This window comes from Pongo abelii, chromosome X (genome assembly GCF_028885655.2).
Source record: "Pongo abelii isolate AG06213 chromosome X, NHGRI_mPonAbe1-v2.0_pri, whole genome shotgun sequence".
In the NCBI taxonomy this organism is placed as follows: Eukaryota; Metazoa; Chordata; class Mammalia; order Primates; family Hominidae; genus Pongo; species Pongo abelii.
This window is the reverse complement of record NC_072008.2, coordinates 6279860-6307442: the sequence shown is the minus strand read 5'-3', so window position 1 is coordinate 6307442 and position 27583 is coordinate 6279860.

Below are 27583 nucleotides of genomic sequence, written 5' to 3'. Positions count from 1 at the left end.
AATTATTTTAAACAAAAGAACAGCCTGCAGACACAGATAAGGGAACTTGCAAGGGAGTGGGGAGAGCTTGCCTAAGACATGCCCAGAGACACACAGATAAGAAAGCATGCACAGGTGACTTGCCAAGACATGCCTGCAATGGAAAATTCCATTCCCTCACACATGTGCAGTAAGGAAAACAAAGCAATATGGAGTAACTCAAGTTAAGGGCCCACGTGTGCATTAGGAGGATGGGGTGGATCTACCAGAAGTTTGTGCATTATGCAAACGAGATGACCAGCCCTCATCGGTTTCTTATAAAAGCTTTGCAAAACAGCAGCCCTTTTTCCAGGATCCCTCTCTGTAGCAGAGAGCTGTTCTCTTTCTTTCTTCTATTAAATTTCTGCTCTAAACCTCACCCTTGGAGTGTCTGCATCCTTCATTTCCTTGGCCATGAGACCAAAAACTCTGGATGTCACCCCAGACAACGAGGCCACTTCACTGTGATTTCCATCTCCAACCCGGCCAATCAGAACTCCTGACTCACTGGCTCCCTACCCACCAAATTTCCCTGAAAAACTCTGATCCCTGAATTCTCAGGGAGACTGATTTAAGTAACATTTAACAATAAAACTCTGGTTTCCCACATAGCTGGCTGTGCATGAATTACTCTTTCCCTGTTGCAATTCTCCTCCCTTGATAAATCCCCTCTGTCTAGGCAGCAGGCAAGAGCCCATTGGGCAGCTACAAAACAACAAGTAAACTGGTAAAAACTATAGAAAGAAATGAAAGAATGGAGACTGGTGGTTCTGTCCAAGAAAGAATTTTGATCCTGAACTGCTCTTTGAGGATCTTACAAGAGGACCACCAGTGTCAGATGAGCAAACTCAAGCTTTTCATGTCCCTGATTGTCTCTCAAGGAACTCCACCTGCAGCTGGTGAGCAGTAGTAGGGCAGCATTTTCTAGGTTCACCCAGCACCTAGATGGCCTTTGTGGTGATGTTTCCTGACCCCGGAACAAAAGTGTGCATCAATGATGCTCACCTTGATTACTCAGCAAAAGTGGTGTTTGTCATGCTTCTCCAAAGTAAAATTACACATTTGTCTTCAGTCAGAGTTATCTAGAGGGACATAACTAATAGGATAGATGTGTATATATGGGGAATTTATTAAGGAGTATTGACTCACACGACACAAGGTGAAGTCCCACAAAAGGCCAGCTGCAAGCTGAGGAGCAAGGAAGCCAGTCTGAGTCCCAAAACCTCAAAAGTAGGGAAGCTGACAGTGTAGCCTACAGTCGGTGGTTGAAGGTCTGAGTCCCAGAGCTGAAGAACTTGGAGTATGATGTTCAAGGGTGGGAATTATCCAGCACAGGAGAAAGATGTAGGCCTGAAGACTAAGCCAGTCTAGTCCTTCCACGTTTGTATTAGTCAGGGTTCTCTAGAAAGACAGAGTTAATGGGATATACATTATATATACACATCTATATAAAGGGGAATTTAGGCTGGGCACAGTGGCTCACACCTGTAATCCCAGCACTTTGGGAGGCTGAGGCGGGTGGATCACCTGAGGTTGGGAGTTCGAGACCAGCCTGACCAACATGGAGAAACCCCATCTCTACTGAAAATACAAAATTAGCCAGGCATGGTGGTGCATGCCTGTAATCGCAGCTACTCGGAAGGCTGAGGCAGGAGAATCACTTGAACCAGGGAGGCGGAGGTTGCGGTGAGCCGAGATTGCACCACTGCACTCCAGCCTGGGCAACAAGAGCGAAACTCCGTCTCAAAATAAATAAATAAATAAATAAATAACAATAATAATAAAGGGGAGTTTATTATTAACTCACACAATCACAATCACAATCACAAGGTCCCTGTATTAGTCTGTTTTCACACTGCTGATAAAGACATACCCAAGACAGGGAAGAAAAGAGGTTTAACTGGCCTTACAGTTCTACATGGCTGGGGAGGCCTCAGAATCATGGCAGAAGGTGAAAGGCACTTCTTTCATGGTGGAAGCAAGAGAAAATGAGGAAGAAGCAAAAGCGGAAACCCCTGATAAACCCATTAGATCTCGTGAGACTTATTCACTGTCACAAGAATAGCACAGGAAAGACCAGACCCCATGATTCGATTACCTCCCCCAGGATCCCTCCCACAGCACGTGGGAATTCAGGGAGATACAATTCAAGTTGAGATTTGGGTCGAGACACGGCCAAACCATATCAGTCCCACAATAGGCAGTCTGCAGGCTGAGGAGCAAGAAAGCCAGTCTGAGTTCCAAAACTGAAGAACTTGGAGTTTGATGTTAGAGGGCAAGAAGCATCCAGCATGGAAGGAATATGTAGGCTGGGAGGCTAGGCCAGTCTCTCTTTTTCACATTTTTCTGCCTGCTTATATTCTAGCTGCACTGGCAGCTGATGAGATGGTGCCCACCCTGATTAATGGTGGGTCTGCCTTTCCCAGCCCACTGACTCAAATGTTAACTTCCTTTGGCAACACCATCACAGACACACCCAGGATCAACACTTTGTATCCTTCAATCCAATCAAGTTGACACTCAGTATTAATCATCACAAGGTTCTTCTGCCTGCTTTTATTCTAGCAACGCTAGCAGCTGATTAGATTGTGTCCACACAGATTGAGGGTGGGTCTGCCTTTCCCAGTCCACTGACTCAAATGTTAATCTCCTTTGGCAACACCCTCACAGACACACCCAGGGACAATACTTTGCATCCTTCAATCCAATCAAGTTGACACTCAATATTAGCCATCACAGTATCCATTGGGCAGTTCCTTCAAACTGTGAATATATCCTCTTCCTCATCAAATTTTCTATTCACTTTATCCATATCAATATGAACTTGTTGTCTCTCATTTCACTCAATAACTTATAATCCATTAGTATTTTCATGCACGTCCGTGTGAAGAGACCACCAAACAGGCTTTGTGTGAACAACATGGCTGTTTATTTCACCTGGGTGCAGGCAGGCTGAGTCCGAAAAGAGAGTCAGCAAGAAGGGAGATAAGAGTGGGGCTGTTTTATAGGATTTGGGTAGATAAAGGAAAATTACAGTCAAAGGGGAGTTGTTCTCTGGCAGGCAGAGTGGGGATCACAAGGTGCTCAGTAGGAGAGCTTTTTGAGACAGGATGAGCCAGGAAAAGGAATTTCACAAGACAATGTCATCAGTTAAGGCAGGAACTGGCCATTTTCACTTCATTTGTGGTGGAATGTCATCAGTTAAGGCAGGAACCGGCCATCTGGATGTGTACATGCAGGTCACAGGGGATATGATGGCTTAGCTTGGGCTCAGAGGCCTGACAAGTATCATTAGTTGTTTTGATACTCAAACTGTACCCAGATTGGCCAGTGGTAGCTTCTCCAAATTGGCTTGCATCTTTTACCATAATCTCATGACTCTTTGAATATTTTCTGATATGTTATATTCCTAATTACCATCTTACACTGCTCCTGACTCAGCCCAGGATTCTGCAATTTTTCCAAGGAGCCCTGGAATCTACAAATGAATAATAATGTGTAGAAGCCAAAATCTGGATCTTCAATGTGCTCATTAACATTGGAGTATCCTCATGCCCAGAGTCTCTTAGTGAACAGAACTAAAATATGTACACATATATACGATGGGGTCCATGGCTATTGGCCCCCTAAATGTTTGCTGAAAAATCACTGACATGAGGCAGATTGATTAAGAGGAGAAGAGGAATAGAAATTTATTTAATGTGTATATATGGGAGACATAAGAGTGAAGACTCAACTTCCTAATCAGGTCCGGAAGCTTATATGCCACCCTGAGATTACAGAAAGATTTAGGACTTGGATCCTGTTAAAACAGGTGGTGGGGGGGGTTGGTGGGAGAAGAAGAATTCTATTGAGGGGCAACAAATACTTTGTAGGGAGAATGACAGGAGGGGAACAGAGATTAACTTGTAAAGAGTTCTCTTTGGAATTTAAATGATCCTTGGAAGACACTCATTATCGTGGTAAAAAGGTCTGCTCAGGTGTGGGGTTACATCTTGGTCTTTTCTGCAACAGATGAAGAGATAACAGGGGGAGGAAGAAAAAACAATTGTTTTCCTTTGGGGTTGTGAATTTTAGGCAGATAAGGGAACTTCAGCTTCCTCGGGAGAGAAGGTTGAGGAAGGAGGTCATCCGAGAGACCTTGAAGCTTCTTCAGTTCAGCATGTCAAAATGCCATATTTTGGGGTATTGGCTTCTGAGCCCCAGCAACAAGTACCTACATTTATTTTCTTTATCTCTCAAAAAGACTATCTCAAAGCCCATTACTTGATTCTGATACCTCCAATTCTATATCCATACCGTCATGCTCATTCTAGCTTTCCCTATCCTTAATTGTAATTTCCTTATCTGATGGAATTTTGGCTCCCATTGTTCCTAATATTTGTGCTTATTTTTATTTGCCCTTCCCCTCTATATGTATCCAATCCTTCATAGCAGCTATCAGATCTTCCCCCAAGACAGATGCCCACTCCCCTTATTTATTTATTTATTTATTTATTTTTGAGTCTTGTTTTGTCACCCAGGCTGGAGTGCAGTGGCATGATCTCGGCTCACTGCAACCTCCGCCTCCCGCGTTCAAGAAATTCTCATGCCTCAGTCCCCCGAGTACCTGGAACTACAGGCATGCACCACCACCCCTGGCTAATTTTTTTTGTATTTTCAGTAGAGATGAAGTTTCGCCATGTTGGCCAGGCTGGTCTCCAACTCCTGGTCTCAAATGACCCTTCCACCTCGGCCTCCCAAAGTGCTTGAATTACAGGTGTGAGCCACCGTGCCTGGCCCCCTTCCCCTCATTTAAACCTCAACACCTCACACCAAGTGGTCTTCCTGTATGGTCACCATCCTCACACTGACTCTGACCTCTTTCTCTGGACCACTGGAGCACTTTCCCTTCCCCGGTTTTGGCACCTATCTTTCTCAACTGCATCCTGTAGATTCAGGACTGAATTTGTCAGAGATGTTTGAACAAGCTTGACCCCATCTTGAATAGGGGCTGGGTCAAATGAGGTTGAGACCTGCTGGGGTGTCTTCTCAGGAGGTTAGGCATTCTTAGTCATAGGAGATAAGAGGTTGGCACAAGATACAAGTCAGAGAAACCCCACTGATAAACCAGGTTGCAGTAAAGAAGCTGACCAAAATCCTCCAAAACCAAGATAATGATGAAAGCGACCTCTAGTCTTCCTCACTGATCATTATACGCTAATTATAATGCATTAGCTTGCTAAAAGACACTCCCAACAGTGCCACACCAGTTTACAAACGCCACGGCAATGTCTGGAAGTTACTCTATAAGGTCTAAAAGGAAGAGGAACCCTCAGTTCTGGGAGTTTCTTGTCCCCTCCCCAGAAAACTCATGAATAATCTACCCCTTGTTTAGCATACAATCAAGAAATAACCATAAAAATAGGCAACCAGCAGCCCTCGGAGCTGCTGTGCCTATGGAGTAGCCATTCTTTATTCCTTTATTTTCTTAATAAACTTGCTTTCACTTTACTCTCTGGACTTGCCCCCAATTCTTTCGTGTGGGAGATCCGAGAACCCTCTCTTGGGGTCTGAATCCAGACCACTTCCTAGTAACAAATTAGCCAAGAAAGTAGGAGAAAGAAGAAGATGTAGAAGAATGCTAGGAATATTTCAACTCTCTTCAAGGGCTTGGTTGAGTTGTGAAGAAAATATTTCACTCTATTTTTCATAGCAAAGGAAAATTCATGCACTGGATTAGGTATGGTAACACTAGTTCATGAAATACACACAAAAATGTAAAATAGCTCAAACACAAGAGATGATTTTCTCATTCTTGTGAGATGATATCCAAATGAGTAATCTTGACTAGCAAAATGATTCTCCTTTGAGGAATAATTCAGGTGCCAACTCCCTTCCATGTTTTGGTACCATAATTTTCTTTCTCATATACAGTGAATCTGAAAGAGGGGAAAGAATGATGCATATTGTTAGGAAGTTATATGGGAGACCTGAAAGTGGCGCACATGAATTCTGCTACCATCTTGTAACCTAGGACCTCACTGCAAGGCAAGCTGGATACATGCACCCCAATGCAACTAGGAAAGAAGAAAGTGGCTTACTGAACAGTTAACCAGTTTTTGCCAGGTAGCATATACTGTAATTCAAATTTTAAAATACTATATGAACATAAATCATGAATAATATATGAGGCTATTAGGGAACAAGCTTGCCCTTACAGTAGTGTAACTTGCGTGTGTGTTCAATTCTTCAAGCTTGTTTACGACAATGTTGACTGTTCTCAGTCATTTCTGTTCTACTTATTCTATTTTGCTTCTATGATGCCTTGGCTTTCATCTTTTTGGTGCTTTTATTTTCCTTCTCTTCATTCTCTTCCTGCCATCAGATTATCTGAGAATCTCTCTTACCAGCTGCAGGATTTTGGAAAGTTGCTTGCCTTTTCTGCATTCCCTTTCTCAAGAATGAAAAGACATTGGTTGGCTCCATAATTCTTTGTATTTTTATTATTTTCACCCAGGTTTCACGTTCAAGCAGCAGGCAAGATTTACTGAATGTGGCATTTTTTTTATTTCTTTCCTTTTTTTTTTTTTTTTTTTTTTTTTTTAGATAGAGTCTTTTCTCTGTCGCCCAGCCTGGAGTGTAGTGGCACACTCTGGGCTCACTGCAACCTCAGCCTCCTGGGTTCAAGCGATTTCTCCTGCCTCAGCCTTCTGAGTAGCTGGGATTACAGGCGCACACCACCATGCCCAGCTAATTTTTGTATTTTTAGTAGAGATAGGGTGTCACCATATTGGCCAAGCTGGTCTCGAACTCCTGACCTCAAGTGATCCTCCCAACTCGGCCTCCCAAAGTGCTGGGATAACAGGCATGAGCCACTGCACCCGGCCTTTTTGTTTTTTTTTCTTTTTGAGATAGGTTCTCACTCCATCACCCAGGCTGGAGTACAATGGTGTGATCACAGCTCATCGTAGCATCAAACTCATGGGCTCGAGCAATCCTCCTGCCTCAGTCTCCTGAGTAGCTGGGACCACAGGCTCCTGCCTCCATGCCCTGCTGATTTTTTTTTTTTAGAGATGGGGTCTCACTATGTTGCCAAGTCTGGTCTCCAACTCCTGGCTTCAAGTGATCCTCCTGCCTCAGCCCCCCAAAGCACTGGGGTTACAAGTGTGAGCCATTGCACCTGGCTCCAATTTTCTATGATTGCCATGGCTTGGATGTGTTCCCAAAAGTCCATGTATTGGAAACCTATTCTCCAATGCAATAGTGCTCAGAGGTGGGGCTTAGGGAGAGATGCCTGAGGGTCCTGAGGCCTCCAATCTCATGAATGGATCAATGGCTGCTTACTTACTTTATTTATTTATTTATTTATTTTTTATTTTTTATTTTATTTTATTTTTTTTTTGAGACGGAGTCTCACTCTGTCGCCCAGGCTGGAGTGCATTGGTGCCATATCAGCTCACTGCAACCTTCGCCTCCTGGGTTCAAGCAATTCTCTGCCTCAGCCTTCCAAGTAGCTGAGATTACAGGCGCCCACCACCACGCCCAGCTAATTTTTTGTATTTTTAGTAGAGACCAGGTTTCACCATCTTGGCCAGGTTGGTCTTGAACTCCTGACCTCCTGATCCACCTGCCTTGGCCTCCCAAAGTGCTGGGATTGCAGGCATGAGCCACCACACCTGGCCTTCAATGCTGCTTATAAAAGAGCTTGGGGCCAGGAGTTCAATCTCTTGCTCTCTGGCACTCTTGCCTTCCACCACAAGATGATGCAGCATGAAGGCCCTCAATAGCTGTGGGCCCCTCAATCTTTGACTTCCCAGCCTCCAAGACTGTAAGAAAGAAATCTCCATTCTTGATAAATTACCTCATCTGTGGTATACTGTTACAGCACCACATAACAAACTAAGACAATGATTGAAGAGGGAAGTGTTTTTCACCCCCTGGCAACAGGTTTCAATATTTCACTTGTTTATGGTTGAATTAAAGAAAGGAACGCAGAATAAGCATGTCTTTACTCAAACTTCATTGGCCAGAAATGTCAAATAAGTGTTAGTTGGATAAATGTACAAACGAGTGGTGCATATACACTATGGAATGCTATGCAGCCATAAAAAGGAATGAGATTATGTCTTTTCAGGGACATGGATGGAGCTGGAAGTCATTATCCTCAGCAAACTAACACAGGAACAGAAAACCAAATACTGCATGTTCTCACTTATAAGTGGGAGCTGAATACTGAGAACACATGGACACAGGGAGGGGAACAACACATACTGGGGCCTGTCGGTTGGACCTGGGGAGGAAGAGCATCAAGATAAATAGCTTACGCATGCGGGGCTACATACCTAGGTGATGGGATGATAGGTGCAGGAAACCACCATGTCACACGTTTACCTACGCAACAAACCTGCACATTCTGCACATGTATCTGGGAACTTAAAATAAATTTAAATTAAATTAAAAAATAAAATACAAACAAATTCATTTCGAATATACCCAGGCACTCACTAAAAATAGCACCATCAGAAGCATAGATACCCAGCACAAGCCACAATGCTGGTAGCTCACATCCACTCCTTTACTGGAAAAAAACACAGATTTGAGTGATAAGAAAGATAACTCAAATGACCTTGTCCATTTCCCTGCCACCTCAGTTTCCAGTGAATGTTTCCTTGAAACCAACATCATCTAGACAGTGTCAAATATGTAAACATACAAAATAAAAAGAACGTAAATCATGACAGTAATCATGGATACTCTAAAACATGCTGGGAGCTATACTCTACAAGATGAAAAGATTAATGGGCATTGCTCCTACTTTCTTTGTTTTACATAGGTCCTTTGGTATCTCTTGATAAATATTTCCTTTTCCACAACAAAGGGATCATATATAGCCAGTCAATTTTATTTTATCTGTTGATCTTTCTAGAGATTAGAAAAGACCTTAGAGTAGTAAAATTTTCAGTGCTTTTTAAAGTAAATTTGAGATTCTGAGATAACAGACATTGCCAGTCAGTAAGTCAACACTGTTTAAGACATAAGAGTGAAACCGTCTTTGCAAAATTATGACTGAGACAGTGAAAGAGATCTAACTTAACTGACTCCATCTTGCTTCTAACCTCCGGGCTGTCCTTGTTCATTCCTGGGTGTAGGCTGAACTAACTTTGGGAGAAATTTAGTTTATAGTTTATAGTTTAAGCCAAAGGCAGTAACAGCCCTTTCCCAAAGCAGACCTCTTTCTTGCCTGGGGACTAGATTGCCTTTGTAGGACTAACATTAGCCACAAGATTAGAAATTATGGTTTAGGAGTCATGCAGCTAGAGGCTACAAGATTCTGACCCTCCCTAAACTGCTCCTAAGATCAGTGCTTGAGATATTTTGCAGACCCTGCACTTGATGGATCAGCCGGCACCACCCAGATAGTTAAACTGGCTCATCTGATCTCGTGGCCCCCACCCAAGAAATGACTCAGCATAGGAAGACAGCTTCAACTCCCTATAATTTCATTCCTGATCAATCAGCCCTCCTGGCTCACGCGCCTCCCCTCACCCACCAAGTTGTCCTTAAAAACTCTGCTCCCCAGTGCTCGGGGAGACTGATTTCAGTAATAAAAAAACTCCAGTCTACCATGCAGCCAGCTCTGTGTGAATTACTCTTTCTCTATTGCAATTGCCCTGTCTTGATAAATCGGCTCTGTCTAGGCCACAAGCAAGGTGAACCCACTGGGTGGTTATAAGAAGACCTGCTCAAAAGATCAAGAATAAAATGAAGAAAGACGAAGTCATGAACTGAAAGTCTGTGTCTCTATCCCCGACCCCCAAACTTATATGGTGAAGCCTTAATTCCCACTGCAATGGTATTTGGAAATGGAGCCTTTGGGAGGTAAGTAAGTCATGAGTGCAGAGTTCTCATCATGGGATTAGTGGCCCTATAAGAAGAACGAAGAGAGAGATGATAAATCTCTGTCCACCATGTGAGGATACAGCAAGAAGACAGCCGTCTGCAGGCCAGGAAGAGAGCCTTCACCACACAGTGGATTTGCTGGTGCCTTGACCTTGGACATCCCAGCCTCCAAGCAGTGTGAGAAACGAATTTCTGCTGTTTAAGCCACCCAGTATTCTGCTGTATCAGCCCCAGCTAAGTCAGATGAAAAATAGGGGAGAGAAAGACAGAGACCACAGAGATCAAGCCTAGGCTGATATCACATGGACAGCATTTCTACCAGGAGCCATTAGGAATCCTGAGATTCACCTCCACAGCTGTTGGCAGTTTTGTCTTCCCTCTAGTTGACTGTGGGTGGGGTGTTATGGGTTACTGTTCTAGTTGTTTGTGGCATAATAGTCATCTACTGGAAAGTTTGGCATCTACTCCATGGGAATTTAGCTAAAAGTTTCATGGCAGAGTAGAATACTAGACTATGTCTCACTTTGCACAGCATAGTTCTCAGACATGGTGCTGTTGTTGGAAGCAACATGGGCAGTGCGGCAGCACGCCGTTTGAAGGAATATTATCCTCTTTAATAAAGGAAGCAAGGGAGAGGGGAATTTCATCTACCTTGCATGAGCCTTACCTTCCATTTGCATGGTGTGTTGTCAAAATTGAGTACAAGCCCTCAGACCAGAAGCAATTTGAAGGGACATAGAGCTTGGAGGGTGAAGAGAAAGAAGCCCACTTCTCAAAATCAAGGGAGGTCCTTAGGGATCTTCAAAAGAGGGCAGCTCCATCTCTCCATGGAGGGGAAATGTCTGAGTTTCCAAACTTAGTAAGCACATTATAGGCAGACTCAGAGAAACTAGAATCGAGGAATAACTTCCCAAGAGCTGGGTGACTTCTCTGTTCTGTTTCCTTATTTTCAACATGGGTCTACTCATATCCAGTTTACAAAGTACTTGCGAGGATTCCAATAGAGCATACGTGAAAAACTTCTGATACACTTCAATGGCTCTGAAAGTAGTCGTGCTTCTTCCTTTGGCATGCTGCAACTTGGTTCAGAAATGTTGATTTGTTTCAAAACTATTCTTAGAAGTGGCATAACATAATTTCATAACACTAATTGGATTTTGAAACAAAACCTTCCAGTGACTAGGCTGTAACTTTGTACATTTTCTGCAAACATCAGGCTTTTACAGCTCTTACCTCACTCCACATCTTACCTCACTCAAAGAGGTTGTTATTCAATAATTAATGAATGCAAGAGATATGTTGAATCACTACTGTTTAAAATGCACTGAGATGATGTTCTGGGCACTGAAAGAAGGCTGGTGAACAAGATGTATTTTTTCTACTTTTGTGTAGCTTAAAATAGACTGGGGAATTACGTTATGTGACGAGTACTCAGAAATACTTAGGGGAACTCCTAACGTGGTGGTCTGGGAACATCCCTTAGAACAATAGGGATGGTCTTCTGAGAGATAACGTATACATTGAAAAGGAATAGATGAGGATGGACATGAGGGATGCGGGGAAAGGGAAGCATGACCCAGGAAGTCAATATCCCATGCCACATCCTGTGGAAGAAAGGATCCTGGTGTACTTTTGGGACTGCAAGTTGTTCATCACTGCTAAAAAGCAGAGTCAGAAGCAAAGAGCCACAAGAGGTGAAGCTGGAGAGATAAGTAGCAGAATAAGTGGGTTGGGGTGGGAGAATAACGAAGATTTAGACACAAATCCAAAACATTAGACAACGGTTGCAATTCCTACAGACACACAGGGAAGCATTCTTCATGAATTCATTTGAGCGACACAAAGAGAAACCCTTTGAAAATGACTGCTGTGTATTATTAAATATAGAATTCTATGGCTTCTGTGGAAAAAAATAGGAATGGAAGGAATGGGCTGAGGTGAGTAAATAACAGGCTCAAGTTCAGAAAGCTTTTTGGATTTCAGAAATGTTATCACAAGAAAAAAGATCTGTTTTGAAATCTTCATAAGGAAAAAGTAAAACCTAGAGAGAACAACGCAGCAATATGCATGGCGATTAGAGATAGTGGATACCAAGGTGAAGAAAATGGAGCTTTTTTTTTTAATGATAAGAGAATGTATTAGATTTATTGAGGCTACAGTGCCCTCCAGAACATCACTATAAGCTACAAAGAGTAGTTGGGGACTAAGCAAATGAAGACCAACGAAGGAAGGGAGTAAATATTGAGGACATCGTAGAAAAAACTTTCCTTAAGCTGAGAAAATAATTGAGTTTGGTGACTAAGACTGCTTGCCAAGAATTTCATGGAAAAGGAAAGAATCATATACATTCATTCAAGCAGGAAACATAAGTGACCTAAAAAATGGAAGGAAAATAATAGTTTATCCTCGGGGGTTTTTCCACGAAAAAAATGCCATAAGGTGATTTTAAAACTATGCAGAGCTGTTAAGGAAAATGCTTGTGGGGCGTCCTTGTAGGCATAGTTCATTTCATCTCTGAAGGAAAAGCAAAGTCAATCGCAGTGGGAAAGGGTCAGTAATTTAAATATCTACTGTGGGTACATGTTTGGATATGTCATATTACATCAACCTCAGTGGATTATTATATATATCAAAAATAAACATTGTGAAAAGCATGTAGAAATTTAGGAAATACAATATACCATATAAGTATTAACCAGTAAAATACAATTTGATATGAATATGATAACAATGCATAAAATATACTTGAAAAATATTGGTTTGAAATATAGCCACATGTTAATAGTAACTGTCTTTGAGGGAACTTATTATGATGCTTTTATTTTTTTCCCTCTTCAATATGTGAAATGTAAACTTTTGGCCGGATATGGTGGCTCACCCCTGTAATCACAGCACTCTGGGAGGCCAAGGTGGGCAGAAGGCTTGAGCTCAGGAGTTTGAGACCAGCTGGGGTAACAAAGTGAGATTTGTCTCTGCAAAAAAATTTTTTTAAAAAATTAGCCAGGCATGGTGGTATGCACCTGTAGTCCCAGCTACTTGAGAGGCTGAGGAGGAAGGATCACTTGAGCCCAGGAGGCAGAGGTTGCAGTAAGCCAAGACTGAGCCACTGCACTCCAGCCTGGGCAACAGAGCCACACCCTGTCTCAAAAAAAAAGAAATGTAAAGTTTTCTATAGCTAGCCTGCATTAATTTCATACAGAAAAACAAAACTTTATTATTTAATTTATTGATGTTTTGTTGGTCAATAAATTTATGCAACAGATATTTATACAAATCATCTTTAAAATATTAACATAATTATGCAAATCACCTTAAAAATAAAATAATGTATTTTCAAGGAGTTCATGGGCTAGCAGCAAACCTGGACATGATCACCAAGCTGGCACCATCACAACCCCACAGGTGCTGATCCCTTCCTTTGTGTTTCTACTTTCCAGCCTCTGCTTGTGTTCGATCCTTTCTGTGTGGCTTCACAGCTCTTTTATTTTTCCCCCCATCTCTTCCCTTTCTCTCTACCTCATAGCTTCTGCTGCTACCTCTTAAGTTTGGGCTTCCTTAGAGTGTTGTATAGTGTGACCTCTAAGGTTTCTGTTTTTCCTTCCTCGTTCTGTTTCCACATTTGGGTGAACTCATTTCTCATTCTTTAACACCTCACTCTCCCAGTGTGTTTTCTAGTTGATATTTCTAGAAGGAGCCTACCCCTAGTCTGTGTCATCTCTTCATACCAGACCACACCTGATGTGTCTGGCCTCATTCTTCCTCTTAGGTCAGATTTCCCTCCCCTTGGTCCAATACACAGCACTCTGGGAATAAAAACAAGAACCCTCCATAGTAGATCCTTCAACATGGGGTGTGGCCAGAGCAGGGAGTATGGCATGGCAGTCCTCCTTATGATTGAAAATCAATACATAAAACCATTGGTCCTCCTAATAACAGACATTTAGCTAATTGCTATTACTCAACATGAATCACGGTGTCACTGTTTAAGACATTGAGCTGTGGAGGATGAAAACAAATCCTTGCCTCTAATCATATCTAATTCTCTTCTCCCTTCTTGTTTTCCCTTGAAATCACTGGATGGCTTTAAGAAACCTATGTTCATTAGATACATGGATTACTGGAAACATTTATAATGATAGTCTTAATTGAGTAACGTACCACATGCCTGACACCCATTTAGTTATAGGAACAATCTTAGGAGGCTAGTATTACTATCACTGTGTTATATATAAAGGAAACTGAGGTTAGAAAAGTGACATGACTTACCCAGGGCCATATGGCTCACAAGCGGCTGTGTCATGGCTGGAACTCAGGCTTGGTGGCTTCCAAAGCATGACCTGCCCTTGCCTGCACCATCAGAATTCACTATGGAACTGCAACAGTGCGTCACCCCTGTAATCCCAGAGCTTTGGAAGGCCAAGGTAGGAGAATTGCATGAGGCCAGGAGTTGGAGACCAGCTTGGGAAATATAATGAGACCCCTAATCTCTACAAAACAATCTCTATAAAAATAAAAAATTAGGCCGGGCGCATTGGCTCACGCCTGTAATCCCAGCACTTTGGGAGGCTGAGGCAGGCAGATCATGCGGTCAGGAGCTCAAGACCAGCCTGCCAACATTGTGAAACCTGATCTCTACTAAAAATATAAAAAAACTAGCCGGGCGTGGTGGCAGGTGCTTGTAATCCTAGCTACTCGGAAGGCTAACGCAGGAGAATCACTTGAACCTGGGAGGCGGAGGTTGCAGTGAGCCGAGATTGCACCACTGCACTCCAGCCTGGGTGACAGAGCGAGACTCTGCCTCAAAAAAATAAAAAAAAGAAAAGCCAGGCATGGTGGCAGGTGCCTGTCTGTAGTCCTAGCTACTATGTAGGCTGAGGTGGGAGGATCAATTGAGCCCAGGAGTTGGAGGCTGCGATGAGCTATGATCACAGCACTGCACTCCAACCTGGGGACAGGATAAGACCCTGTCTCCAAAAAAAATAAAAATAATAATAAAGAATGCATTGTGACACAGAACACATACACATCAATGTGAGAGATACACACAAATTGGACATTTCTAAATTTTCTGGGCACTTCTGATAACAAAAAAAATGAATTTGCTAATGCCTTTCCCAGAGGAAAAAAATGTATAATTTGAATCTAGCACAGAGATGAAGAGACAATAGAGCCTTATCATGAGTTACAAGTATGGGATGAGTGGTAGTTGGCCATCTGCATCTACATGAGTAGAGATTCCTCTCCATGTCTTTGCAAACCTTTGTCTGTGCTCATAAAAAATGGAGTTTGTACTATAAGTACATGTCTCCGGCTTTCCATCATTTCATCTTCATTCTTCCAAACACCCTACATATCTACACATGCCTGATTATGCTAATGATGAAACAAAACCAAGACATAAATGGAAGCCACAGTCACTTGAAAAACAAGTACTTCAGCTTCATTCATTGAAGACCATGTTCATGAACAACTTAATGAGCACATATAGGTGGGAATAAGCTATGCTGAATGCAATTGAGTTTCCCAAGTTTAAGAGGCAAGCCTAGGAATTTGAGATTACATCCTGTTTGTGCATAAACTTCTGAGTAAAGAATTGGAGACAATTATCCAAATAATTCAAAAGAAATCAAACGTTTCTGCCAGATATAGCAACTTTACTTTTTGACAGTGGCATGTTTTATCTCGAATTAAAGACAAGTAACACACACATACACAGGTGGCATTTTCTTCTACAAGTGGCCTAGATTCATTGTAAAATGTGTTTTTTAATAAGAAGTGCAAGTTTCTGTAACCTCAAAGAGTAGGAGGATGAGAAAGAAGGTTATCTTGAGCTCTATCCTGAAAAGGCTTAATAAGCATTAGGAGTCCTATTTTCTCTGTAACTGTAACAGAAGAATAACATTGCTTTTGGTATTGCTAACCTGCCTGCTCGCCAAAAAAAAAAAAAAATTGAAGATGGTTTATGCAAATAAACCCAATATAAATTTAGCTACACTTAATAAATCAAAGGACAGCTATTTCACAGTAGAAGACAGGCTGTGCTGCACATTGAACCTTTACTAATGTTGTTGTGTTTTCTCCCCCAGGATATTCCTGTTGGTGCAAATCCCTGGAAAACTGTCAAGCATCTTGCAAATGTAGGCATTATTACCATTCCACTTCACTTAGATTATTTCTATTTGTTTTTTGTATTCCTTAGAGTGCAACTCATTTTATTTCTATTCCTGAAAGTGTGCAGTGAGAATATTCCAGTGCAATTAATGTCTGCCCCAAACCATTGGCAATTACTAAAAAAAAAAATTCTGTCTCAGGAGGTTAATAATAATACCATCAAAGAAAGGAAGACGCATGTAATTGGAAAGTTCTGATTAAGGCAGAGGGGTTGCTGGGCGTTCCACCAGTACCTGCTTACTGCCTGTTCCACTGCCTGCAGCTGTGTCCCTGTGGGATTTTTTCATACTACTCCCTTCTCTCTGCACTACTTCAGTCCTTATGCGATCACAGCTCACTCTCCTTTATTCCCCAAAACACCTCCACAACAAAGCTGCTGTGTGGAACCAGCCTGAGCATCAAAATATGCAACAACCTCTTTCCTCCCACATCTCCTTGGGTTGTAGAAAAGTGCAGAGAATGTCACTCCCACCAAAAAGAGAGAGAGATGGAGAGCCTACACACTTGTAACTTGCCTTAAGCCCTCTGAAGAAGACAAGGCCTTCCAAGGAGAAATGCTGTATGCAATTGTGGAGGGAAGGCCAGCCTTTACAATAGCAAATACAATATCAGCTGAAATGTTAAACAATTTTTATAGGTCCACTGTGTGACCATGTCTATCTGAAACAGCTGCAAGTCCCTCTAGGGAAAAATTTTGAAAGACTTTGAAGTGGAATGGGTGTCCTAACTATCTCATCCATCTGGGTTATTTCTGCCTCCATTGGCCTTGACCAGGCTATTGGATGACTCTCTAAGTTATAGAACCCCAATAGCAAAGCAAATAATTTGTGTCCGAAGCGATGCAAATGATTTCTAGTGGGATGCCATTGGTTTTCACCATGTGAATTTTGCCAGTTGTGATGTTTTCTGGATGCGTCAACTTGGCTACACTATGCAACAGGAAACAAATACCAGCATCTGATCATTTACGCAACCATTTGTAGATTCATTTTAGTGTTCTTTATCGGACCAAAAAAATGCAAACCGATTGTCTATTTTACCAATTCCTCATTAACTAATAAGTAAAATAAAATATTTAACACATGATTACTTTATATCTTCACAAGAGTCTGGAATTTACCTTTTTAAAAATTTTAATATCCCTAGAACCCCAGACACAAAGGAAGTTTCCACCTACTGCCCGTCTCTCAACAGGCCTCATTATGTTCTCATGAGAAAGCTTGGAGGCAGGGCAGGAGATACGAGAGAGCCCACCTCAATGATGTAGGCATGCGGTGCGTGGTGGCTCACACCTGGAATCCCAAGCACTTTGGGAGGCTGAAGTGGGAGGATTGCTTGAGCCAGGAGTTCAAAACCAGCCAGAGCAACACAGCGAGATCCTGTATTCCCAGCTACTTGGGAGGCTGAGGTGGGAAGATTGCTTGAACCCAGGAGTTCGAGGCTATAGTGAGCTCTGATTATACCACTGCGCACTGCACTCCAGCCTGGGGGACAGAGTGAGACCCTCTCTCTGAAAAAAAAAAAAGAAAAAAAAGGTGCAGGCCTGAAAATGACCAGCAGTTTCACTGTCAATAAAAAAGTGAAGTCACTTTGTAGTGATTTCTGAGATAATTTCTGAAAAACCACAAAGTCCCACTGTGATGGGTAATATTGAGTGTCAACTTGATTGGATTGAGGATGCAAAGTATTACTCCTGGGTGTATCTGTGAGGGTGTTGAGAAAGAAGGTTAACATTTGAGTCAGTGGACTGGGAAAGGCAGACCTCTCCTCAATCTGAGTGGACACCATCTCATCAGCTGCCTTGATGGCCAGAATAAAAAGCAGGCAGAAGAACGGGAAAGACTAGGCTGAGTCTTCCAGCCTTCATCTTTCTCCCATGCTGGATGCTTCCTGCCCTCAAGCGTCAGGCTCCAAGTTCTTCAGCTTTTGGACCCTAGGACTTACACCAGCGGTTTACCAGGGGCTCTTGGGCCTTCAGCCACAGACTGAAGGTTGCTCTGTCGGCTTCCCTACTTTTGAGATTTTGGGACTCAGACTGGCTTCCTGGCTCCTCAGCTTGCAGACAGCCTATTGTGGGGCTTCACCTTGTGATTGTGGGAGTCAATTCTCCTAATAAACTCCCCTTCATATATTCATCTATCCTATTAGTTCTGTCCCTGTAGAGACCCCTGACTAATATACCCACAAACTTCCCTGACTCCTTCACTCATCGGAAGCAAAGACTTAAATCACTGAAAAGAGATGCAGCAAACAATATCAACTGTTATAGCCCAGGCAAAAACCCTTCCTTCATAGCCAGTGTAAGAATAGAAGACAAATCCTCTAATTTTAGAAAAGGAGCAGATAACTCATCTGGCCCCAACATCTTATCCTAATATCAAGCAGTGCTCTGCTGCCTCTGAGGAAAAGAGCATGAATTGCCTCCCACCATGGCCAACCATAGATTCCTCCCTGAGTTTGGCTGCTGTGGAAGGGAGAAAGTCTCACCTCCCATCCCTGAGAACACAGGACCGGCCTCAATCAGAGGCTGGATTAGGAAAACAGAACCTACTCTTTCACTCCATCTCCATCAGCAGCAGAGCACAAACTATGAAGTAACAGCAATGAGCTGCTAGGGAAGGTGGGAGAGTACAAAGGGATGTCTCCCCTGTGAGATGCAGAGAGTAGGAGAAACCAAAAGCTGAGGGGAGAAAAGAAACAATAAGAAAACCGTCCTGCCTCTTAGATCCCACCCTAAGCCCATGGTAACAGCAACTTACCCCTGGACAAATTCGAAGCCTGGGATGCAATGAAGTTAATCATACTCACAACCAAGCCCAGCTGGGTTAACTGCCCTCCATTATAGGGAAAGATGCAATTATATTTCCAGCTTTGCTAGATTCATTGACATGCAACCCACACTTAGAAGGGCCCCCCACACTTGGTTTTTAATGTTTTCCTGTTGCGGTCTTAAAATTAATTATATATCTTAAAATTATATATATATAGCATGTATATTATATGTATGTATATATGATACAGTGTCTCGTTCTGTTGCCCAGGCTGGAGTGCAGTGTAGTGGGTAGGATCATAGCTCACTGCAGCTTCAAATTCCTGGGCTCAAGGGATCCTCCTGCCTCAGCCTCCTGAATAGCTAAGACTACAAGCCCAAGCCACCACACCCAGCTAATTTTTTATTTTTACTTTTGTAGAGATGGGGTCTTGCTATGTTGACCAGGCTAATACTATTTTTGAACAAGAAGCTCAGCATTCTCATTATGTACTGAACCCTGAACAAGACAGAGATGATGCTGGTTTTCTGCTATTCTGCATGCAAATGCCAGCATTCAACCCATTTGAACAGAAATTCCCATACTGTGGTTTGGGAAATCCTGAGTTTCCGCAAGACCCTTTCAAGGAGTCCTTAGGGTCACAAAGCTTTTCATAATAGCCCCAGACAGTGTTGCCTTTTCCGCCCCCCTCCCTCATTCCCTCCTAAGTCTACAGTAAAGTTTTCCAGAGGCCGCATGACATGTGATATTACAGCAGATTGAATGCAGAAGCAGATAAGAAAATCCAGCTGTCTTTGATCAAGCCCACTAAAAAGATTAGTGCAACTACAAAACCATGTGGTCTTACTCCCTGGTTTTAAAAAATTGTTATTTTTAATAAAAATGTTTCTATATTAACATGCAAAGGGTTTATTATATAGAAATTTAATGAAATAATATAAATACTTCAAATGTTTTTAGGTTTTTGTTTCTACTTTGATAAATATAACCTATATTATAAATGTTATTTGAGGTCCTCAGTCACTTTTAATAGAGTAAAATGGCCTTAAAACCAAACGTTTTGAAGAGTGCTGAGTTAAAGCAGATATCCTGCTAAGTTGCTCCCTATAACAAAAATTTGACAAAGGTTAAAACACTTTTTCCCTGAGCTGATTTGTGTTGACTTGAGAGTCTATGCATGAACCTTGACTTGACCTTGAGGAAGACCTCTGCCCTTCTTTGCTGAGGATACTCCATCATTTCTAAATTGTAAGGATCTAAATGACATGTTACAGAAATTTCAGAATATTTAACTGCTTCTCTTCCGTGGTGGCTGAAGATGACAATAATACATTAAGAGAAGGTGGGTGAAGATGACAATAACATAAGAGAAGGTGTGATTGAAATGTATATATACCAAGAGAAAGGGAAGAAGATTTTATATGTGCATAAATGTACATGTTTTCTGCTCTAGTAAGACAATTACAGGTGCGGAATTGGTAAGCCATAAGAAAATTTTATTTTCGCTGAGTTTTAGTGAGTAAGATGCATGCTAGTTATTGTATCAAACAACTCCACATCTCAGTGCAACAAACATTTCCTTCTCCTGTATACAGAGATGTCCCTGGTCAAATGGTCCTGGGTGGCTTTTCTCTATAGTAGGTATTTTAATGTGCACACGATTCATCAGGTGGTCTTGTCTCAACGCAGATTCTGATTCAGCAGCTCTAGGATGAGGTTGAGACTGCATTTTAATGTTTTATATTTTTTATTTGTGCATATTTATGGGGTACCTGAGAAATTTTGTTACGTGTATATAACACATAGGGATCACGTCGGGTATTTAGGGTGTTCATCGTTCTGCTGCACTACATTTTTGCTGAGTACAGTTATCCTGCTCTGCTATCAAGCTTCAAATTTATTCCTTCTATCTTACTGTATGTTTGCCCTCTTTAACCCACGTCTTTTCATCCTCTCTCTTCCCATGCATCCTTCCCAGTCTCTGTATCTGCTTTTCCACTCTCTTCTACCATGGGTTCAAATTTTTTAGCTCCTACATGTAAGTGAAAACCTGCACTATTTGTCTTTTTGCACCTGGCTTATTTTACTTAAAATAATGACCTCCAGTTCCACCCATGTTGCTGCCAAAAGACACAATTTCATTCTTTTTTATGGCTCAATAGTATTCCATTATGTGTATTTTCTTTATCCATTCATGTGTTTGTGGACACTTAGGTTGATTCCATATGTTTGCCACTATGGATAGTGCTGTTATCAACATGGAAGTGCAGGTATCTCTTTGACATATTGATTTCTTTTTTTCAGGGGCAGGTAGATACCTAGTAGTGGGATTGTGGGATTAATGATAATTCTATTTTTAGATTTTTTGTAAAGCTCCGTACTGTTTTCTGTAATGGCTATACTAGTTTAAATTCCTACCAACAGTCAATAAGAATTTCTTTTCTCCAAATCCTCACCGACATCTGTTCTTTTTCTTTTTTAATTTTTTAATTTTTTTTTTTTTTTTGAGATGGAGTCTCCCTCTGTCACCCAGGCTGGAGTGCAGTGATGCGATCTCACCTCATTGCACCCTCTGCTTCCCAGGCTCAAGCGATTCTTCTTCCTCACCCTCCCGAGTAGCTGGGACTACAGGTGCCCATCACCATGCCAGGCAAATTCTTTGTATTTTTAGTAGAGGTGGGGTTTCACCATGTTGGCCAGGCTGGTCTTGAACTCCTGACCTTAAGTGATCCACCTGTCTCAGCCTCCCAAAGTGCTGAATTACAGGCATGAGCCACCATGCCTGGCCTGTTATTTTTCATTTTTTAAATAAAAGCCATTTTGACTCAGGAAAGTTTATATGAAAAAAATGCTTAGTATCACTAATCATCAGAGAGACTGTGCAATTTTATGAGCTCCAAGATGATGCTTCATGTTGCTGTCTCCTGGAGCAGGCTTTGGTGAGGTTGTGAGCCCAAAGGAACAGGGCTCTGGTCAATGTGGTCTTCCCCCTGTGTCCACAGGAAGAGAAATTGCGGTTGATGAGTAGCTACCCAGTTTCTGCAATACATAAATAGTTAGCTATTCCTGTGTATTTATTTAGGATGTTTTGTTTCAGTTTAGATGTGTTAGTGCATTTGTCTTTGAAAGGACCTTTTACCTAATTTGTAAATGTTTTATATTTTCATGTTGGTAGTTCAAGGAAAATAGAATGAAATGTTACTATACTTAGAATTGTTACATCAGCCTCGCAGGAAGTCACTCCAAGTTCATAAAATTTTCCAGTTTTCAACTGTGTAGAAAATAATGTATACGATATTGATTTCCAAGACAATGTGCCTCTAATAGGCTTGGGCCTACAAACTATGGAACAAAGGGTATACCAGGCCCCTGCTTTAATAGTCGGCACCGGCTTGTCGGGGCCCCCTTAGTTACCCACACTGAAACCAAAGACTTTTATCTAGAGTGAAAGTTTACTAGCCTGCAAAATAGCTCGCTTTATCTATTCTTATCAGCTTGCCTGACTACCTGGGTCATAAGTGAAGTACTTGAAGAGCCCCAGAACTGACCATGATTGTAATGCATTATGGGGTGCAACGAAATGCAATGAGACAACCCTAAAGAAAATACCTAAAACCTCAACCCGAAGACCAATAGGCGACATCCGGGAAGATTGTGATCCCATAGTACTCAGCCTATGAGGAACTGAGGGAGGGACTTGCATACTAGGGGATAAATGGCTTGTTGTAACAGTACTGGGTGTGTCTGCCTACCAGACACCCGATCTTGCAAGACCATCATTAAAAGTCTCGCTTCTGCTATTCTCCATGTCTCTGAGTGCATTCCTTGGGTTTGGACAGGTGAGTGCGTTTCTCACAACCATGGTCAGAAATTTTTTCCTAAAAAGTCCATGTTTCGGCCGGGCGTGGTGGCTCATGCCTGTAATCACAACACTTTGGGAGGCTGAGGTAGACAGATCATGAGGTCAAGAGATCGAGACCATCCTGGCCAACGTGGTGAAACCCCATCTTTACTCAAAATACAAAAATTAGCTGGGCATGGTGGCAGGCGCCTGTAATCCCAGCTACTCGGGATGCTGAGGCAGGAGAACTGCTTGAACCCAGGAGGCAGAGGTTGCAGTGAGTCGAGATTGTGCCATTGCACTCCAGCCTAGGCAACAAAGTGAGACTCCATCTCAAAAAAAAAAAAAAAAAAAAAAAACCAGTCCATGTTTCATCGCAGTGCCAAGAACTAGGTGTTTAGGTGCCTAGGATGCAAAATAAACAAGCCCAATGAATTTGGCCACATGAAAAAAGTGTCTTAATGCATTTTTGTATGACTGCCTAAAACATGGTTATATTTTATAAAACATAAAAATTAAATATGGATGGTCTCGAAAGAGCATAGCTTACATCTAAATTTGTTTAAATAAACTTTTAAGTGATTTACAATGTATTTTGCTATCAAAACACTAAAAGATTTTATCAAAATTTTATCTACTTTGCTATCTGCCATTTTGTGCAATTACTATAACCCTCCTCTCTTTTAATTATTCCTTAAAGGAAAACTGCAAAGATAATACATGGATAAAGCTGAAGGATTTTATAACCAGGCAGTTTTCTCAGTTTTATAACGCTTGCACTTTGACAAAATTTTGAGTCAGAAAATCAAAAGTTTAGTTTTGAGAGAAAAACGCTAAATTGAACACTTGGTGCTGATTATCTCTGATCACTACTTGGGAGGATATATAGAAAAACACATTCTTTTGGTAAACGGAGTTTCTGAATTATTGACCCCATCACAGATTCCTATACTTCTTTGATGCATTGATTATAATACAGAAACCACATGGCCCTCAATGGCTGACCAGAATATATACTATTTCTGCATCTACATGAGGTTATTATGGAATGTGGTTTAAATCAAATGGGAAGGGAAGTCATACCGCATGGGACCCTTCCATAGCCACTAACCCTGGCATCAGTCTCCATATTCCATGAAGACACTGTTTCTTGAGCAAAGGCTGCGTGTGTGCAGAAACTCAGCCTTGTGGGAGAAAGTGCCTTGGCTTTGAAAAGGCAAAATATACCACTTACATTCTGAGATACATAGATTAATAGATACAGAAATATTATTTAAAAGTCTGTAGAACTACAGCAGACCCATTTTCTTTTCTAGCAGAAGTGTTATCTTTACCTAAGGAATCTAAGGATGGCAATGCTGGAGGGGGAAGGTGTTTTACGAACTTTTATAGAAAGGCAAATGTCAAAATCATTTAACAAGAATAAACTTGAAAACCACACACAGTGGCTCATGCCTATAATCCCAGCACTTTGGGAGGCCAAGACAGGTGGATTGCTTGAGCCCAGGAGTTTGAGACCAGCCTGGGCAACATAGCAAGACCCCTTCTCTCCAAAATTTTTTTAAAAAATTAGCCAGGCATGGTGATCCACTCCTGTGGTCCCCGCTACTCTAGAGGCTGAGACAAGAGAATCACTGCAGCCCAGGGGGTCAAGGATGCAGTGAGCTGTGATCACAGCCCTGCACTCCAGCCTGGGCAACAGAGCAAGACTCTTTCTCTCAAAAAGAATAATAAAGTTGAGTGAGAGGGCAGATTGAACTTACTTGAAGTAAGAGTCTTTAACAATTCAGGAATGAAATGTATCCAACCAAAATTGAGTTTCAAAATGTGGCAAGCATGATAAAGAAAAAAAAAAAAAACTATTTCCCTGCTACCATACATACCTCAAAGAGGAGATTTTTAATTTCTTGGTAATACTCCATACTGACAAAGTGAAAAGGAAGCAAATGTTGTTGTTACAAAGAATTAAAGATAGTTCGTATCATTCCATCTCCCAAGAAGAAAATAAATAGGAACAAGGGTAAAAATGAGAGAGAAATGGTGCTGTTTTTTTTTTTTAAACCACACAAGAGTGTCTAATATGGTTTGGCTGTGTCTCCATCCAAATCTCATCTTGAATTGTAGCTCCCATAATCCCCATGTGTCATGGGAGGGACCCAGTGGGAGGTAACTGAATTATGGGGTGGATTTTTCCTGTGCTGTTCTCATGATAGTGAATAAGCCTCAGGAGATCTGATGGTTTTTTAAAGGGGAGTTCCCCTGCACCTGCTCTCTTGCCTGCTGCCATGTAAGACGTGACTTTGCTTCTCCTTCACCTTCCACCATGATTGTGAGGTCTCTCCAGCCAGGTGGAACTGTGAGTCCATTAAACCTCCTTTTCTTTATAAATTACCCAGTCTCAGGTATTTCTTTATAGCAGTATGAAAATGGACTAATACAGTGTCCCATCATAGAAAATCATTTAAGTTCCATTCTTTACTTGGATTTATTTCATTTTTTTTTTATAAATGGACACAGTAAATTTTACTCTCTTCAAGCCCTAGGAATTTACCAGTAGATGAGCATAGTACGCATAATATAAGTGTGCTTTTAAGTAAGATGGGCAGCCATTTCTCTCTTACACAATACGTTCCTAAAAATCAACACTAAAGTTGTATATGAGAAAATCCAACAAAAACTTACCCACTAACAAGAGAGCTTTAGATCCATAAAACAAAAATGCATATTAAAATATCCCTTTCAGAAAAAAAATCATTGATGACACTATTCCAGCATTTCATACTTGCTGTTTAGTTTTGTTCTTTTTCTTCAGAACAGCAGGGGTGGGCTTAAGCCCAATAAGGTAGAGATTCTACATTTTTCATCTCACTGAAGGATGTTCACTTTTGTTTCAATCTCATTGACTTTTTGAGACATATTTCATATTGTAGTAGTAGCATGCTAGTTGTTCCATTTCCTACCCTTTAAGAAATAAAAGTATAGAGGTAAAATCAATAAGATATTCAAAGAACCTTCTTAGCATCACTGTACAAAGAAGAAGAGTCTATCAAAAAGTTACCATTGACTAGCAGAGAATACCATTCAGCAGAAGCCTGTGGTTGTCCATGATCAGATAATAGAGCAAAGTACAGTTTGGCATATTCACACATAAGCATTGATATAAATATATATAAACACAATGATACATACATGTGTGGATATCTAAATACTTATATATACAATATGCATATATTTTAAAATCCTTTTCAAATTAAACAGAAAAGTGTTAATATTCCAGTTACTAGCAGTGTCAAGGACTAGATCTTTTCATACTTGAATGAGGGTCTACGTGTCATATCCAACAAAATGTCCATTGAGTCTTTCTGATTTGGGGGGAGTCTTTACTGGCCAGGGAGTGTGATCTCATGATTGACTAAGTTCTAGGTTTTGAGTTCTGCTATACAGTCTGAGTTGGACTGCAGTCTAGTAGAAATGATGAGCTGAAAGTAAGGGAAGTGAGGAAACATTCATCTCCCCAGTGAATGCTTTGCCCTGCTATGGTCAAGAGAAATAATTCCAACGATCCCTGTGGATGGCTTAGAGGATGTCTTTGCTACATCAGTCTTTTCTTCCTTCAACTGAATGAGAGGGTCCGTTGATCTCTAGTGTGACCCACAAAAGATTTTGAAGGAGATACTAAAGATTGATTTAAGACAAATGGAAATGTCTTGTGAATGCAACTTGCAACAATTGATTGAAAGAAGGTTCATGGTTTGGAAGGTTTAAAAGCCGCATGAACAAAGGAAAAACAGCAAGAAACTTAAGATATGTGTAGCAAAGAAGACATGTTTGAACCATGCTGAGAGCTTGGAAATGCAGTTGAAGGCCAGATGGTGGACGAATTGAAACTCAAGCTCTGGAGATTGTCTTTGAGAGCACTGTGTTGAGCATAGCCTAAGATTCTGGAAAAGAGTGAGCCAACGTCATGAAGGTATCCTGGAATCTTGCAGACTGTGGCTTGGCCACCTTTCACCTGGGTGGTCTGGGAAACTTCTATCCTAATTGGCCCTCAGTCTTATAATCTGCAAAGTGAAAGTGATAGGACTGTTGTAAAAATTAAATGTGAGTTCTATGTGAGGTATCTTTTACATGGTAGGCATCCATTAATGTAGGCTTATTATGATTATTACTGAGACGCATTCCTTGAGAATATCCCTCACTGGGAGATGGGTAGAACAACGAAGATGTGTGGAGAATGGTAGGGGTGAGGGTATGTAGGAGTTAAGCGTGCAAAAAGGTCTTAAAATTAACCAGGATTTGAGATTTTGTAACACGAATGCAAGGAAAAGAGAGGCAAGCCAACACATACCTGACAAATAATTTCTGATGAAATCCCAATGACTTAATATCTATTTTTTAGAAACAAATTATTTATATTTCAGGAGAACCACTGGATATAGTAACGGCTTAATCAAAGGCATTGAAATAAAATTTTAAGGGTGATAGAAATTTTAGTCATTTGTATAGCTAAAACAGTAACTTTATCATCACGTCATCATTATCATTATCATCATCATCATAATCATCATCACATGAGGTAGGTTGTATCTATCATTATGGAAAGGCTAGGAATGGTTATCTATTGATTTGGGGGTAATCATTAACATTCTTGATATGCTTTGGCTGTGTCCTCACCCAAATCTCATCTTGAACTGTAGCTCCCATAATTCCCTTGTGTCATGGGAGGGACTGCTGGTAGATAATTGAATCATGGGGGCGGTTTTCCCCATACTGTTCTCGTGGTAGTGAATAAGTTTCACCAGATCTGATCGTTTTATAAGGGGTTTCCCCTTTCACTTGGTTCTCATTCTCTGTTGCCTGCTGCCATTTAAGACATGCCTTTCACCTTCCACCATGATTG